Below are 16,249 nucleotides of genomic sequence, written 5' to 3' on the forward strand. Positions count from 1 at the left end.
AGCCCTGGCCAGCACTGGGCATGGAAAAATTATTCACTGAAAGAATAACAAAGTACTGGGATGTTCTTCCCAGGGAGATGTTGGAATCACCATCTCTGGATGTGTTTAAAAAAAGACTGAACATGGCACTTGGTGCTATAGTCTGGTTGAGATGTTAGGGCAGAGGTTGGACTCGATGATCTTAGAGGTCTCTTCCAAAAAGGGTTTAAGGGAGTCAGGGTCATCATCTAAAGGTCTCCAGGTTCTCCACTGTGTCCTTGGTGAATAGCTCTCCAGTGGCTTTGACAATACTTGGCTCTCCCCATCAGTTACAGAGGCTGTCTCCCTTCCCACATTGCCCATATCCATGGCTCAGCCCAGTAAATGTGCTCCAGCACTGACAGATTTGGCAAAAGGGAATTTCAAACAAGAGAGGTAACAGTCCTGATTCACATTTCTCGGAGCTCCTCTGATCCCTCACCCAATGGAAGAACGGAGGAACAGCACCACATGTCTGGCAGAACCCATCCACCCAGCCTGTGCTTGATTGCAGATTTTTCAATGAACTGTAACATTGCTGTTTGCTCAGTGGAAAAACCCAGCAAGTTATATCCATTGAAAAAGAAATGTGAGGACTTTGCAATCTGTGTGTGAATGTTTCCTGAGCATAAAATGAGGTGAAGTTTGCCAAACGATTTTTCTTTAGAAATTGTTCAGCTCTAATTGCTTGGGTCTAACTGTTCTTAGAAGGACTGCGTGACATCTTTGGAACATGCAGTTAAGGTCAGAAGAGTGTTGGTAGAAATTACTTAATGTTAAGTCAAGTTTTTATTTGGGTGTAACAGGGCTGTTCTCCCTTAGCTTAGAGAGAGCAGTAAACGATGCTGGCCTGTTAGTAAATGATGCCAGCCCAGTTAGCTAATGGAGGGTGAGTGGTGCCTTATTGACTCCCACTTTCTCTGTGGAAGGAGTAATTAAATTCACCTGCAGAATCCCCATCTTCTCATGCGTGGCAGTGTGCAACTTCCCTGCATCTCAGCTAACTAGATTAGAGATTACTCATGCTGATGAGAAAGCACCAGCTAGAAAGGCTCTGGCCTGGCTTTCAGATCCCAGCTGTTATTTGCAGGACTTATGCTTAGGAAAAGCATCCCTTTCTTTTGTTTTGCTTCTACCCTGACAAACTTTGTCTGCAAACCCAGAGGAATAAGCACCAGGAGCCCCACTGTCTGTCTTCCAGCAGCATTTTCTGAAATGGAACAGCACTTTAAAGTCTCGCCAGCTCAGCCTTTCACTTCACAGAATATGTGCCTGTCTCTAAAATACCAGCTTATTTTTCCTTCCCCCCATAATATTCCCATCCAGCATTCACTCTCCTGGAAACCACCAATCCAGTGTTCACCTACCTTCATTCAAACACCTGTCATTGTTCCTGTGCTACTGCTCTTCTCCTTCCAGTTTAGAGATTATATTTCATAACTGACCTCCAACTACCCATTGCCTCCCCGTGACACCTCACCCTTGTCTGCCTGATTGATTAGTCTATTATGCTCTGCACTCTTCCTGATGGCTTACAGATTGCCCAGTACCTGTCACAGGCTTCCTTTTGTTCTCTAATATTCTTGGAATTTTGGAACACCCTCCGGCTGCCATTCTCTCTCCATAGTCCCTGGCCACCACCTGCCTCTCTTATGAATGTCTAGTTTGGAAAAAATGACAAGAAATCTTTTGCAAAATAAACCCTTACCTGCTGTGAGTTCACACATAGGCTGGTAAAACACACTTCTAAGACACTGTAATTTTCAATGGGGCTCTTTATTTTCTTTGCACAATTTGGAGGTATAAAAATGTCATTAGATCAGGCTGTGATCAGTGACATGGCTTGGAAGGCAGCTTTCCCCAGGAAATTTCCTCACCTGCATAAGTCAATGAAGTGACAGAGAATGTTGTTTTTAAAGATGTGGGGGGTAGGAGGGTTCTGTGTCTGCTAGGGGAGAGGTCTGGGACGTGTCCCAGATCCATCCATCTCCCTGTGCCTGCCAGAGGTTGTCCAGCTCTCTGATATTGTTCCAGGCTTGTCCCAGCTCTGTCCATCACTCTGACATTTAATTAACTGCCCCATTCTCCTGGATCTTGCACAGGATTTGTCTTGTCTTTCTGAAACACCTCTTAGGTCGTGTCTCAATATTACCAACAGGAGGAGTAACAAAATGGTTGTCACCAATATTACTATTATTGTTACTGTGCAGATGATAATAAAACAAGACATCGAATATCACAAAGATGAGTACTGTTACCCTCAGTGTCACTTCTTCTTGCTGTTCTGGTTGTTTGGCATCATGGGTGAGCAGGAGCTGACAGCAGTGGGAAGCAGAGAGAGCCCTGGCCAGCCAGGCATCCAAAAGTAACAGAAAAACAGTGAAGGTGTCGGAACTTACCATTGAGAAAAATAACATCACACTTAGGATATCAAAATACATTTATGAGACCTATCTTCAGGTGTAACAGGGATTATTAAACTTATTAAAGCCTGCACATGCTGGGTGGCTGGTGCTGGTGGGGGCAGTGGCTCCTCACTCCTCCAGGAGCTCTGCATTGATGTTTTGCACCATCTGCCCTGGCCATGCCCAGAGCTATCCTTCTTCCTTGCATCTTCTTCCATCCTTGTCTGGCATTTGTCCCATTCTTTTTACTTCAGTCCCAGGTTCCCTTCCAGCATTTCTCACAGTCCCAAATCCACTGGCAAGTGGATTTCTTTTCCCTTTGAGTTACTCTGTTGAGCAGCTGCTCTCATTTGGACCTCCCTGTGCTCTTCATCCCCTTCACCTCTGGTTCCTGTGTCTCTGTGTTTGATCCATGGCTTAAGCAGCTGTTCTGTCCCTGGGATGGCTTGGTATTAATCAAGCCATCAATCAATCTTTTATCCCCTTTGTTGAAACTCCCTCTTATGCTTTCTCTTTCCTCCTTGCAGGTTAAACACTGGGCTTGGTGACCACCCGTGAGATCCTGAATGCCGTGTCCAGCGAGCCTCCCAGCCCCTGAGGACAACAACTAGGACACATCCAGGGCTGTGGCTGGGACCAGCAGTGACACACGGGCTCAGAGGTGAGGGGTGGCATCTCTGGGGTGAGAGGAGGAGCTGCCTGTGGGAGAGAGCCAGCAGGGATGGAGCAGGTCCCTCTGGAGAGGGCTGAGTGCTGGGAAATCCTCCCAGGGGTGGATGCTGAAGGGAGCCTCATTGCCAGCAGGAAAAATTGTGATGCAGACAGGACAGCGAGCCAGGGTTGTGTTTCTCACACTGCTGATCATGGGGTGGTTCCTGGTGGGCTCTTCTCCAAGTCTGACCTTCCTGGGGAATCCCTGAGCTGCACTCCTGAAAGCGTGGCAGCAGTGACACTTGTCGTGGTTGCATGTTTAATTTTTATTTTTTTATAAAGATTGAGTTCACATTCTTCTTTTGAGTTTTAGGGAATAAAGAAAAAGCACATTATTTCTCCCCTGCAGATGAGAAGTGCAGTGCGTGCCTCCAACCCAGCTTCTACAAAATTGTGTTTTACAAAGCAGAAAAGGAATATCAGGTTCATGTTGGAGCTGTAGCTCAGTTTTCTAAGACCAGATTTTGCCCCCTGTTCCCTGTTCAAATGACTAGCTGTGCTGGGCACTTTGAAATTTTCTCTCTCTTTCTCATCTCCACCTTGACATTATGAAAAGAGTTTTCATCAATCCATTGAAAGGAGGAGATAACTTTTGTATAAAAGTGCACGGTTGACAGGGTTGAGTTTTTTGGGTAGTGTGTAATTTTTTTTTTTACACTGTTATTATTTAAAAGATGCTTTCTAAGAGGACAAAAGGGAATAGCTTAATGGAAACAAATTTCTGTAGCAAAATGTGCAGCTGGATAAAAAAAGATTATTTCTGTTATTGCTTGGTTAGACAGGTGAATTTCGAATTTGAGTACAAAAGGTGCTAAAAAGTGTGCCTTAACTTCTCTTCAGTGTGCTGTTGAGATTGAAAAGAATAAATTTTGGAGAAAAAACTTTTCTCTGAGCCTCTATTTCCAGCATTGTCAAATCTTTAGCAGTGGCCTTTTCCCACAGCCATTATCATGTTTTCACCTTTTCTTCTTCCACCTCATTTGTCCTTTTTTGAAGAAAATGTAGTGCTGGTGAAAGGCAGGCAGGGCTGTGGGCTGGCAGTGATCTGGAAGGGAGGGACAGCAGGGCTAGAGGCTCACAGGCATGTCTGGAAGCCAGACCAGAGATGCAGTCCCAGGGAAAGATGGACAGCCTGGCCTGGGGGAAGGCATTTTGAAAGCATCTACAAGCCTGCAGCCCTAAGACCACCTTTCCAAAATGACTTTTAAGCAATTAGGAACCTAAGCATCAATGAAGATAAGCAGAGCTTAGGTGCTCAGGTCCCTTGGGGCAGACACAAATATCTCAGCAATGCAGACAGATAGACAGTTTGCCTGTCCAGATGGATCCAGACCCAGAGCCAGGCAATGAATTACAAATATAAGTGCCAAAACAGCAGGCTTGGGACACAAAGGATAAAAGACAGTTGTGTTATTTGAGCTGATAAACTCTGCATCTCGTCTGGAAGATGCTGGCATCAAAGGCTCCTGCAGGGATTTCACAATGGAGTGTTACACCATCCAGCACTGAGTTACCTAAGATGTAAAATGGGCCTTGCAGAGAAAGCTTCATGCCTGCCACAAAGGAGCAGAATTAGAATTTGTTTTGAGGGCTATTAGGCTGAATAATCTGGGATTGATCTCCATGGACATTGTGAGATATTGCTCCCAACAGAGCAATGATTGCCATTAGTGTCTCAGCTCCCTGCCTTCTTCCTCCTTTTCTCTCCAGCCTTTGCAAGGGTCAAATGCTTCCCAGGCAGCATGAACAATATTTCCTCCTTTTCTGGTAATCATTGTCCCTTCTATTCATTCCTCAGAAGCCTTTTCACAAGCAAGAGGTATTTTCAAGGGTTGTAAGCATTCATCTCAATGCACATTTTTATGCCTATTCTCCTTGGAAGAGCTGGAGGACTAGTTAACTTTATTAGACCAAATGAAAGGAGCTTATGGAGGTAGCCTTGTGCAGGAGGTCAGGGACCTGGAGAGGAGAAACCTCTGAGACATCTGTGGAATTTCTTGCAGGAGCTGAAAAGCAGCTTTTGCTGTTAAGATTGGTGCTGTTCTTCCTTGCATTGTGCTGGCTCCTTTTCCAGCACACAGTGCTGAGATCTTCTGCATGGTCCCATCACTGGTCCAGCCACAAGGGCTTAGGAGCAGTGACAGCTGTAAGTACCTTGGATTGGCAAGCCTGGAGGTAGCCAGGCTCACAGCACTGGGCAGGAGGTGCCCAGGGGGCTCTGGTGAAGGTTCCCACCTTGGGGAGCCCCAGCCTGTGGCATTTGTATTTTCTGAAAAATCCCTTCACCCAAGATTTTTCTCCTGAGAAAGGTGAGAAGTCTCAGAGAAAAAGGAAAACAATAATTATCTGATTTGCTTCTCCTGTGTTTTGCTTCTTTGGAACGTGTGTGGAGATTGTTTACCAACAGGTGATTGTTTCATTGGATTCTAGTGTGAGTTGTTTGGACTCATTGGCCAATCAATGCCAAGCTGTGTCGGGACTCTGGAGAGAGTCACGAGTTTTCATTATTATCTTTTTAGCCTTCTGAAAGTATCCTTTCTGTATTCTTCAGTATAGTTTATATGCATTATTTAATATAATATTGTACCATAAAATAATAAATTAGCCTTCTGAGAACATGGAATCAGATTCATCACTCCTTCCTTCCTTCCTTCCTTCCTCCCTCCCTCCCTCCCTCCATCTAGGGGGAGCCCAAATACAATTCCAGCCAGCCCATCCCAGGCCACACCCGACTGTGCAAACCCTTCTCCAAGCAGCCTCATGCAGTGAGGAGATGACTAAAACCTGTCTCCTGGGCAATTCACTTCATTCATCAATTAAATTGTTTGCTGTGAACGCTTTGGCCCCATCCAGCTCCAGGATTTCAGCCTTGTAATTTTGCTGGCAGAGGACAGCATTGCCGTGTCCGTGAAATCTGCCTGCCAACTGCTTCCCCTGCTAAGCATTTTCTAGGCTAACGATCCCAAAATCCTTGCCAGCAGCCCCAGCTCTGTCCCTTTCAGGGCAAGGCACTCATTTAAACGTGAGCACATCTAAATGACTCCATCTGCTAAGTGACGTTTGTAAAGAAAAGATTATAGCAGGAGTTAGTGCAGTGTCCTGGGGTTGCAACCCTGTTATAAAATGGGCTGGGAGAACAAGGGGACTGTGAGGAGCTGAGGCCCAAAACCACCTGGGTGACTGTCAGCTTGATTTATTTTCTTGCTCATTAGATAAATTAGAAAACTGGCAAAAGAAAATCATCTCCTGCTCTCAGCTGCTTGGTAACCTGCCACGTGGCACGAGATGCCAGCTGCAGGGAGATGCAGCTCCTTCCCACCCCTGTGGCCCCTCTCCCCAGGGACACAGGATGGGACTTGGGGCTGCTAGTGCCACACATCTCAATCATCCTGCCCCCCCAAACCACCTCACTGACCCATCTGGTCAATGGCTGGCAACCATTGGACTTTCACTTTTCTGTAATACCACTGGTTTTTGAATAGCAGCTATTTTCTAGGTGAAAACAGCGGCACCAAATATTGCTTTTGAACACTGGCTTTGACCTCAGAACTGCTTGTTATCCTCATTTCACAAATCAGACAGGCTAAAGCAAAATAACCTGGTTTGTGCTGTATCATCAGGCAGGATCTGCTGCCCTTCAGAGATGTTGTTCAACACTTTGATCTTGTGCCTTGTGCCCAGTCTGCCTTCAGCAGCTGTGTCCCCCTTGCTTATGAACCAGACTAATTTTTATCTGTCAGAAGGATGAAGCTTAATGGTCAAACTTGATTTAAATCCCTGGGTAAAATTCACTGTCTAGGAGGTCAGGCTCCATTTACAGCACCTTCTAACCTAAAAACTCACTGAAATATTCAGCCTACATAACCAAATGTTAAATGTGGACCATTTTAGCCATCCTCAGTTCCTTTAGCTGTGTCTGATGCACTCCTATAGTGGGAAATGAGGCCACTGTTATACACACTGTATTTACACACGAGGAAAAGCTCCAGACAGGATGAGCTATTAAGAGACTGCAATGCATTTCCAGCCAAGGTGGAGGAATCCCAGATGCTGAAAACAGGGGAGATCCAGGGCAGGGAGCTCTTGGGAAGGAGACCTGGGGGTTCCACCACTGCTGTGCCAGTGCAAGGAGGTGTGGGGGCAATACCTGCCCTGTGAATGATGGTTGGAGCAGGTTTCCTCTGCTGTCTGTGCCCGTTCTTCTGCCTGTGGGATTTGTGTGCTGCCTGCCCAGCATCCCTGTCACCCTGTCCCAGGCCAGCATAGGGACACACACACGTGTCCCGTGGCTCAGCCCCCTGCCAGGTGTGTGCCCATGTGTGCAAACGCTGCCTGGAGGGAGGGCGGGCACACCGGGCTAATTCCTTCCTGTCATATCCAAGGAATCGGCTTACAGCCCCGAGCTCTGATTACTCTTATCTTAGCCTGCACGATGCTGGCCACATCCTGAAATTACCCGGATTTTTTCAAAATCCAGGGGATGGCTTGGACTCACAGCAAACTACAGCCCTGCTTTCAACCCCAGCGGGTTTGAGGGGCTGTGAGTCAGTGTGGAAGATGGGGCATGTGGTTTGAACCTCCAAATGCATCTGGGTGTGATGCCCAATCCAACCTGAAATACCTGATGGAGTCCTACGTGGACCAACACCAACAGCCCCTTCCCAGCCCCTGTGCAGAGCTGACTGCTCAGGCAGACTCACCTGCTGGGATCCTGGCAGACAACATGCCTCTGAAACAGCCAGCCAGGGAGAGATGCTGTCAAGCAAAACATGGAGTGAAATGTTTGTGCTGCTGGGATTAGGCTGTGAGTCCCACCTGTCTTTGTGTGACATGTGGCACTGCACCCTCCATCCACCAGCACTCCCCAGTCCCCATCACTGCCTGCCAAGCCCACCCTGCTTGGAAATTCAAGTGGGGAAATCAAAGTCCTTCTCCACCCACCCCTGCTGTGCCTCTCAGGCACTGACATTAACACGGAGCTGGCTGACATTAGCTCTGAATGGGTTTTAATAACCCCCCTGTGAGCCTGAATTACCCACACAGCATGAGGGCCACTGTGAGGGTGGGGATCTGGTGATGAGCAGGGCATCAGGGGCCATTCCTGCTCCCCAGGCTGTGGACACAGGGCCATTCCTGCTCCCCAGGCTGTGGATAGAGGGCCATTCCTGCTCCCCAGGCTGTGGACACAGGGCCATTCCTGCTCCCCAGGCTGTGGATAGAGGGCCATTCCTGCTCCCCAGGCTGTGGACACAGGGCCATTCCTGCTCCCCAGGCTGTGGATAGAGGGCCATTCCTGCTCCCCAGGCTGTGGACACAGGGCCATTCCTGCTCCCCAGGCTGTGGATAGAGGGCCATTCCTGCTCCCCAGGCTGTGGACACAGGGCCATTCCTGCTCCCCAGGCTGTGGATAGAGGGCCATTCCTGCTCCCCAGGCTGTGGACACAGGGCCATTCCTGCTCCCCAAGGTGTGGACACAGGGCCAGACCTTCTCCCCAGGGCCATTCCTGCTCCCCAGACTGTGGACACAGGGCCAGACCAGCTCCCCTATGGACACAGAACCATTCCTGCTCCCCAGGTTGTGGATACAGGACCATTCCTGCTCTGCTCCCCAGGCTTTGCATACAGGGCCAGCCCTGCTCCCCAGATGAGGCCTGCTCCCCAGGCTGTAGACACAGGGCCATTCCTACTCCCCTGTGGACACAGAGCCATTCCTGCTCCCCAGGCTGTGGATACAGGACCAGTCATCTCCCAAAGGTGTGGACGCAGAGCCCGAACCATTCCAGGAACTGCTGTGGCTTCTGCCAGTGGCAGCTGCTGGTGTGGAACCCTGGCTGGGCTTGCCTGACTTTGGAGAGTTGCTGCTCTGGCTCCTGCTGCCCACAGATGTCCTGCCACCAGCGGCTCTGCAAGTGGCTGATGAGCTCCCCAGCACTGTCTGCTGTCATCCCCATCCCACTGGGGCTGCTGGTCCAGGTGTCTGCTTCCATGGGATGTTCTCCCCTCTGGGGTAAGGTCTGGCTTCTGCAGGGGGGTGACAACCCCCAGTGCCATCAGTGAGAGCATCCCCAGCCTCTACCAGTGCATGGCATAAAATAAGAGCCCTGGTTTAGCTGCCTCTGTGCATGGGATGCTAAATGAGATCATGCCTGGCCCAGCTGGGAGTCTGGACTAGTGTATGAAAATCTAGCAAGAAGATTAAAAGGTGTCCCCAGGCAGAAGAGGGTATTTATCCCTTTCTTTGTGGCTGAGATGCACATGGTGTGGGAGGCACAGGGACAGTGACCTCCCCTGGGCACGTGGGCAGGGCTGTGTCCCCACGGGGACTGCTCTGGGGAAACACAGTGACCAGGAAAGCTCCTTCTGAGGTACAGGTGGGCACATCCAAATTCCCCTGCTGAACCAGGAAAGGCCTTCCTGCCCTGCATCTCACTGCCAGCCCTGCAGCTCCTCCACAAAGGGAAAACTCCTCATTTTCCTTTTCTTTTACAAGAGAGAGAGCTAAAAGAGACGGTCAGGTGGTTCTCACTTCTTCTGGAATGTGCATGGCCTGGAAACATGCTCTGAAGTTACTTTTCCTCAATTAAAGATCACAAGATCTGAGCAAGGGATGCAGCCTTCTTGGCCAGTCACAAAGTCACATCAACACTTGAGAGTGATGATTTCTAGGGCCATTGAAACCCACAGATATTTCCAGTAGGGAAGCAGGAACATCCCCAGGAATATGGACAGGAGATCCCAACTGGGGTGGGCCAGCAGCTTCTCCAAGTCAGGCTCTACAGGGGCTGTGAAATCATCAGGCACTTGCAAGAGCTGAGTACTGATAACAACCCCTGTAAAACAGTCCATGATAATGATTGAGTTATATTTAAGGGGCTCCTTCATTCTAAGTAAATGCAAATAGTTTACTCAGAAGATATTTCCCACTAAGATCTTCTCTACATAAAATGCTAACAGATTGAGATTATGACTCTAATGATTATTTTTATTGCTGGTTTACATTTAAATGGCATATATTTCCCCCTACTGTTCTCTCTTTGGGTTAAATCAATAAAACCTATTAAGAAGGTTCTTCCTCTAAGATTCCTCCCTCTCTTCTTTCTGTCTCATCTCCACTGGTGCCCTTTTTATCCACCCACCACCAGAGATTTTTCAGAGCTGCCTCCACGATATTGGTGCCAAGAATTTGAACATCCCCTTTGACAGAGTGGAGTGAATCTGGTCTTTGCTGAGATGTGGGACTACAGAGGAACTCCAGGGCTGTTCCTTTTCCTCCTCTTGGGTTGTACTGCAAGGAGATGGAGTTGGAGCCTCTTTTAATACAGAAGCTGTACCTGTGTGTTCTCCTGTACCTCCTCAGCTATGGGTGCTCTTGTGCTCCTTCAAGCACTGCCTGTGGCTCACTGAGGAGGTGCTGGATTTCTGTTTGGAGAGGAATTATCCTGCTATATACGCAGTGAAAACCATTAAGATGCTGACCTTTAAATTGGGCTTCTTCCTGCTCATGTAGGGAGGAGGTGGGTTGAGTGCCCAAATCTTATTCATTTTAATGACAAATCCTTCACACAGAGGCTTTGAAATGCTCAGCATTAATGCAATTTTCCTCCCTCTGCTGCAGCTTGGCTTTGCTGTGCAGGGGATGTCTCTGCTTCCCTCTCACAGTGACAGACCCTACAGATTTGCTCCATAACTACCATGCCCAGGTACCATTGTGCATGGATTTGTGAGCTTAAGGCAGTGCTAACACAGGGATCTCCATGCTCCTTAATCAGCATCACTGACCTTTCTTTCCTTCATTACTCTCAGCATCACTTTTTTTCCCCCCCAGCTTAATTTGCATAGGTCTCATGTTATCCATGTTTTTGCTTTGTGCCTGTTATCCCATTACCCTGGATAATCAAAGTTGCCTGTAATGGAAACAGCAGAAACAATTTGCTTACCCTTCTATTACAAGATATTCCCTCTACTAAGCCTGAGAATACCTGCAGTTCTGTGGTAATGCTAATTAACTGTGCATACATATAGAAAGTAAAGCAAAGGCCACCAGCATCCTTTGGGATGGTGGGGATTAAAGAAAGATGAGATTTTATTCTCCTCTTCTCTGTGCTTCACTGTCCCTACTCTCAATGGAAATTGCTTTGCACTTATAGAATAAAATGTAATACATGGTGGAGGAGTCACTGACTCTGCAGAGAGATGGAGTTGGAAGGAGCAGAGTTGTCTTTGCTGTGATCCCCCCTGATGCCTTGCTTCTTGTCTATTCCCGTACTGGGGTCTTTTCCCCATGCAGGTGCCCTTGCCTTGGGGTGCTGATTCCACAGCCATCCCCAGAGCAGAGCTCCAGCAAAACATGGGTGGAAAACCTCCTGCCCAGCCTCAAGGATTGGCTGGAATAGTGTCTGTAAATGAATGCCCATGGCAGAGCAGGCCACCTGCTGTTGGAAATGGCTGTGGTGCCCATCAGGATGCTCAGGTACCCTTCACTCTTCTTGAGTGGCTGAGGCAGCAGCAGCTTCAGAGCAGGTGAAGGGCCTGGGGAGAATAAGAAAGATGGTGATGAAAACAGAAAGATCATTGGGAGAGGGGAGGCTGTCCCAGCCATTCCTCTTCATTTTGCACTGCACAGTGCCTCAGGTGAAGGCACGTGGGGCAATCTCCCCCCATGAGTGTGCAGCACCCTCTGACAGTCCCACATGAGGCTGTCCTGTGTGTCAGCTCAGCCAGGAGTGACTGACACAGCCAGGCATGTGTGGAGGGCTGCTGAGCTCTCCATGCAGGAGAAATCCCACTCAAGTCCACCCACCAGCTCCTTGCTGATTTCCCCAGCTCCTGTGCCAGCAGCATGGACAGACCACATCACTGCACCCCTTGGAGCATCTCAGACTGGCCCTGGGTATGGACCCTGTGCTCCAGGAGGGTGGTTAGACAGCCCTGGCACTACTCCTGCCCCTGAAACTGTGAGGGAGATGTTATTTGTGCTCTGATAACCACAGAACCTTTGATGCAATACTCATGTTCGGGATTTTACCACATCTCTCATCCTCCAGGTCTGTCAAGGAGCTTCACACAGCCGTGACTCAGAGAGAGGCATCAGTGGAGAGAGTCTGTAGAAACAGCCAGCATCTGTCATGTGGAGGGCTTTAATAATGGATATGCTGGCAAATATGCATGACCTACGAGCTCAGGACCCTCCCTGCCTGAGTGGCACCAACTCCTTTAAAATATCCCTGCACCATGCCCTGGCTCTGGCCAGGCCAGAGGGCTGGGATTGCACAGGCATCACTCACATCTGGCTGAGGAAAATGGGCAATAAAAGGGCTGATAGGAGTGAATCTTGGACCTGCATGAGCAATGTAATAACTCCTTCCCTGTCACTGAAACCTTCAGTGCTCGCAGCTTATCATCACCCTGTGGGTGGTTTTAGGCCTGTGGGTGCAGCAGAGCCTTGCTCTGCTCACAAACCTGGTGATGTTTAAGGTGCTTTGGAACTGCCCCTATGGTATTCAGCATTTAAAGCAACCCAGGTGCAGGTTGTTGGTGCAAAGGGCTTTTAAGGTGCTTGGGTGAGGCCAAAGGGATTTTCAACCAAGTGCACACACACAGAGCCATGCTGTGCCTTGCAGGTGCATTATCCCAGCAGAGACCTCAGTCCTGAAACTCTTGAGCCTCAGTAGAAGTGAGGAGGTTCAGATTTGAGTGCTGGCTGAAGTCAGTCCCAAAGTCCAGCCCAGCCATCTGAGACATTTTGGTTCTGATCAGGCAGCACAAGCCTCAAGTGGAAGAATGGGTTTAAAAATGAAAATATGAGTTTGACTTGTTCAAGAGATGCTTGGGATTGGAGATGGAACTGTGTATCACTGCGATCAGTGGGAAATTTCTTGTTGATTTACATAGTTGAGTTAAAGGTAAACTTCCTATTAACTTCCCTGAGTGACTCTGTAATGATTTGACCCTTAAAATTAAAGATTTGCAGTTACCAACTCCAGCATTGCTGCACTGGTGCAGTTCAAGAAGCACACAGAAACAGCCAGCAGCCTTCAACAGCAATTGCACTCAGCACTGCTCTGTCTCCTCAACTCCTGACATCATTTGGGGGAAAAAAAGGCAAAGTTTAAATTCACAGCTTTTGTTTCCCTGCAGTTCAAAGGCATCATGAGCCTGGTTTTTAATTGGCACTGAGTTGTCCCAGCTGGTACCCAGGGCAGTCCTGGGACTGACACCCAGCCAGGCAGGGGAGCAGCAGCCAAGGGAGGAGGCTGTTTGATGTCCTGGGTGCCTGGCACCCATTGCAGGGACTCAGAACTCTCCTTGCCAGATCTGGGGGCAGAGGAGCACTGCTTCATTTCTGATCATTAATGCATTGGTCTCTTCTCTGTTTTCTTCTCACTGATCTTCTCTGTGCACAGGCCAGGGAGAGCCACATACTGAGTGGAGATCACAGTGCAGAGACAACAAAGCTGTTTTCTTACCCTGGCTGCTCCTCACAGCTCAGCTCAGCCTGGTCTGAGCCCAGCCCAGGGCAGGAGCCTTGCCCTTCCAGGGTGGGCTGCACATCCCTGCAGAGAGAAGCAGGGAGGAGCATCCCAGGCTGTGCACAGCCTCAGCTGAGCCCCAGCACCTTGGCCAAGGGGCATTCAGCAGTGCTGCATGCAGAGCCTGGGGAGTGCAGGAGCTGCTGGCATGGAGGGGGTGGCAATTCCCTAACACTGACTTTGTTAAGGAAGCCCTGGGGTGCCTCAGAGAGGGTCACAAGGCCTCTGACAAGGGTCACAGGGGTCTGTGACCCTGTGCAGTGACATCTGGAGTGCAGACTTATTTCAAGCACAGCTGGGGTGGGGAGCAGTGACCTGCTTCAACAGGCTCTGTTATCTTCCACCCCAATGGGACTTGAAAATCCCTTGTTGACTAAGACCTTTCCAGGCCTTTTTCTCCTCTGTCCAGGAATAGGAAGGCTCTGTGGCTTCTACAGGCAGTGCAGCTCCCATTGATGACTTCCTTAATGCTTAGAGTGGGGTCCCACCTGCTTCTCTCTGCAGGTTCAGCATCACTCCCCCCTTTCTGGCTGCCTGCTTTTCTGGACCTCTCCTTGGTGAGCTGGCTCATGGCTTTGCATCCGGCAGACTTCTTCACCCCTCTGTCTTTTCTGCTCATTTGTGGTTTGACCTCAGGAAAGCACCATCACAGGTGCCCTCTGCTCTGTGCTCATTGTGATCCATGCCCATACCTGCTTTGCCCCAGGTGTCTTTATCATTTCCACCAGCACAGTGCCAGTGAATCCTGTGCAAGACAAAACCCTCGGCAAAGCTTTGTCACTCCACCTGGCCCATGCCAAGCTGGAGCTGTCAGCCCCAAAAGCTCAGTGGGGTGGATATACTTATTGCTAAAAAGCTTTATATTTACCATGGCCTACCTGACATTACAGTAAATGCATTTCAGAGCCCAAGAAGTATAAAAATAAACTGCAAGAAAATCAAGACAGCTAATTAGCCAAAGGTTACTGCTGGGCTCTGTGACTGTCAGCCCTTTTGAAGTTCTCCTTTACACAGGCAGATGTGTGTGCAATGCTGCTGCTCCTTTGAATAAATGTCTTGGTCTTCAGAGTGGCTTCATATCTGGATGTGACTGAGCACATGTGAAGGCTGTCACAGCCAGCCTGGGCAGGAGAATCAGAATCCTTTAACCCTGCACTCCTCCAGTACTGCAGAGCACCTCATCCTGGGGAGTGGCTGATCAGGGCTGTGCTGCCTCCCAGCCCTTTGTGAGCTGAGGAGAGGCCAGAGAGCTGCCTGTGTGCACAGACAGCCCTCTGTGCTGGACATGCTCCTTCCCCTCTGTGTCCCTGCCCTCTGCGCTGTGGTCACAGGGATTTGCTGAGGGCTGCTCTGCTCATCCAGGGTTTGGATGGTGCCATTGGGATGCAGCTCTGTGGGGATGAAAAGCCTGGGAAGTGCTGGGGCACATCCCTCACCATCATTCCTCAGTGTCCAGTATCCTCCTGAGGATGAGCATCTTGTGTGGAGCTGCTGTACTCCAGATGGGACAAGAGGCAGGGAAATGGGGTCTTGGCTGAGCTGAGAGCTGAGGGAGGGATGGAGTGCCCCACCAGAGGAGAGAAGCTAAGCTGGTCATGACAGTGGTCCTGGTGCACTGGATACTGGGTCCAGAGGAGTGTTTTGCTCATGTTTGGGCAGGAGACCCCTGGAGCAGTGATGGAGTTTGAGCCATGTCCCTTGGCCCCAGCCATCCCCTGGCCACAAGCTGTGTGAGCTTTCTCTCCCTGTGCTCTGACCTGCTCCACACAGGGATCAGAGTTTGGGCACAGCGACCACAGGAACCACCAGCATCATCTGTGCTGTCTTCTCACTTCTCCTCTCAGGTTTTCCTCCTTCCCTTGTTCTGCTTTCTTTGGGCTCTCTTTCCCCTAGGAAAACCCTTTTTGCAGCTCCCTCTCCCCTCTCTGGCAGTGTCTCCTGTCTCCTGCTCACAGCTCGTGCCGTGTCAGTGTTTGCTCAGCATTGCTCCTCCTGGAACCTTCATTTGCTGCTCATTTCCTCACAGCCTTTACACCACGAGCTGGGGCTTTATGTGCATGTGTGTGTGTGATTCAATTAAACAAAACACAATAAAATCAGGGAAAACAGAGGGAGACACAGACAGACAGCAATTCCCTGCTCTCTGAGGGCTAAGCTCGTCTGCCTGTGAGCTCGGCCCCAGCGTGGCTTTCTGATGTTGCCACATGGATTTGCTTGTAGCAGCTCCCTGCATCTCATGCTTGGGGTTTCCATCCCTCTGCTGGGACCCTGGGACAGCAGCTGCTCCTTCTCTGCTGTCAGAAGTTGGGGCTGCTTCGTCACATGAGGTGAAGGAGCTGAGTGTTCGTTTTGAATAAGCCCTGAAATGCTGAGGCATCTTTTAATACTCGACCTCCTTCATCTCTCCTTTTCTACAGCTCAGTCCCAGCAGCCCTCAGGATCCTCCAAGCCAGTAATCTCCTGCTCCAGCCCTCTGGGGTGACAGATTCCCCCTGTGCTAGCACCCAACTTTCTCCCATATCACACCTTTCCCTTGCAGTGCAACCTCAAAAGCAGCAGCTGTGCTGTGCAGGGCTTTGCCTGGCT

The 16,249-nt window shown here is 49.4% G+C and overlaps 1 protein-coding gene across 2 annotated transcripts in view; it reads left to right on the plus strand.

Annotated features, from left to right (window-relative positions):
- ELFN1 (extracellular leucine rich repeat and fibronectin type III domain containing 1) overlaps positions 1–16,249 on the plus strand; it is a 102,904-nt gene that overhangs the window by 54,048 nt on the left and 32,607 nt on the right. For both annotated transcript variants that reach the window (XM_054270667.1, XM_054270666.1), the window contains exon 3: positions 2,951–3,084. The gene's annotated coding sequence lies outside the window, so the exon portion shown is untranslated. The remainder of the gene's footprint in view (positions 1–2,950; positions 3,085–16,249) is intronic.

Source organism: Melozone crissalis, unplaced genomic scaffold (genome assembly GCF_028551555.1).
Source record: "Melozone crissalis strain CALT ecotype California unplaced genomic scaffold, PUWL_Pcris_2 ptg000012l_1, whole genome shotgun sequence".
Lineage (NCBI taxonomy): Eukaryota > Metazoa > Chordata > Aves > Passeriformes > Passerellidae > Melozone > Melozone crissalis.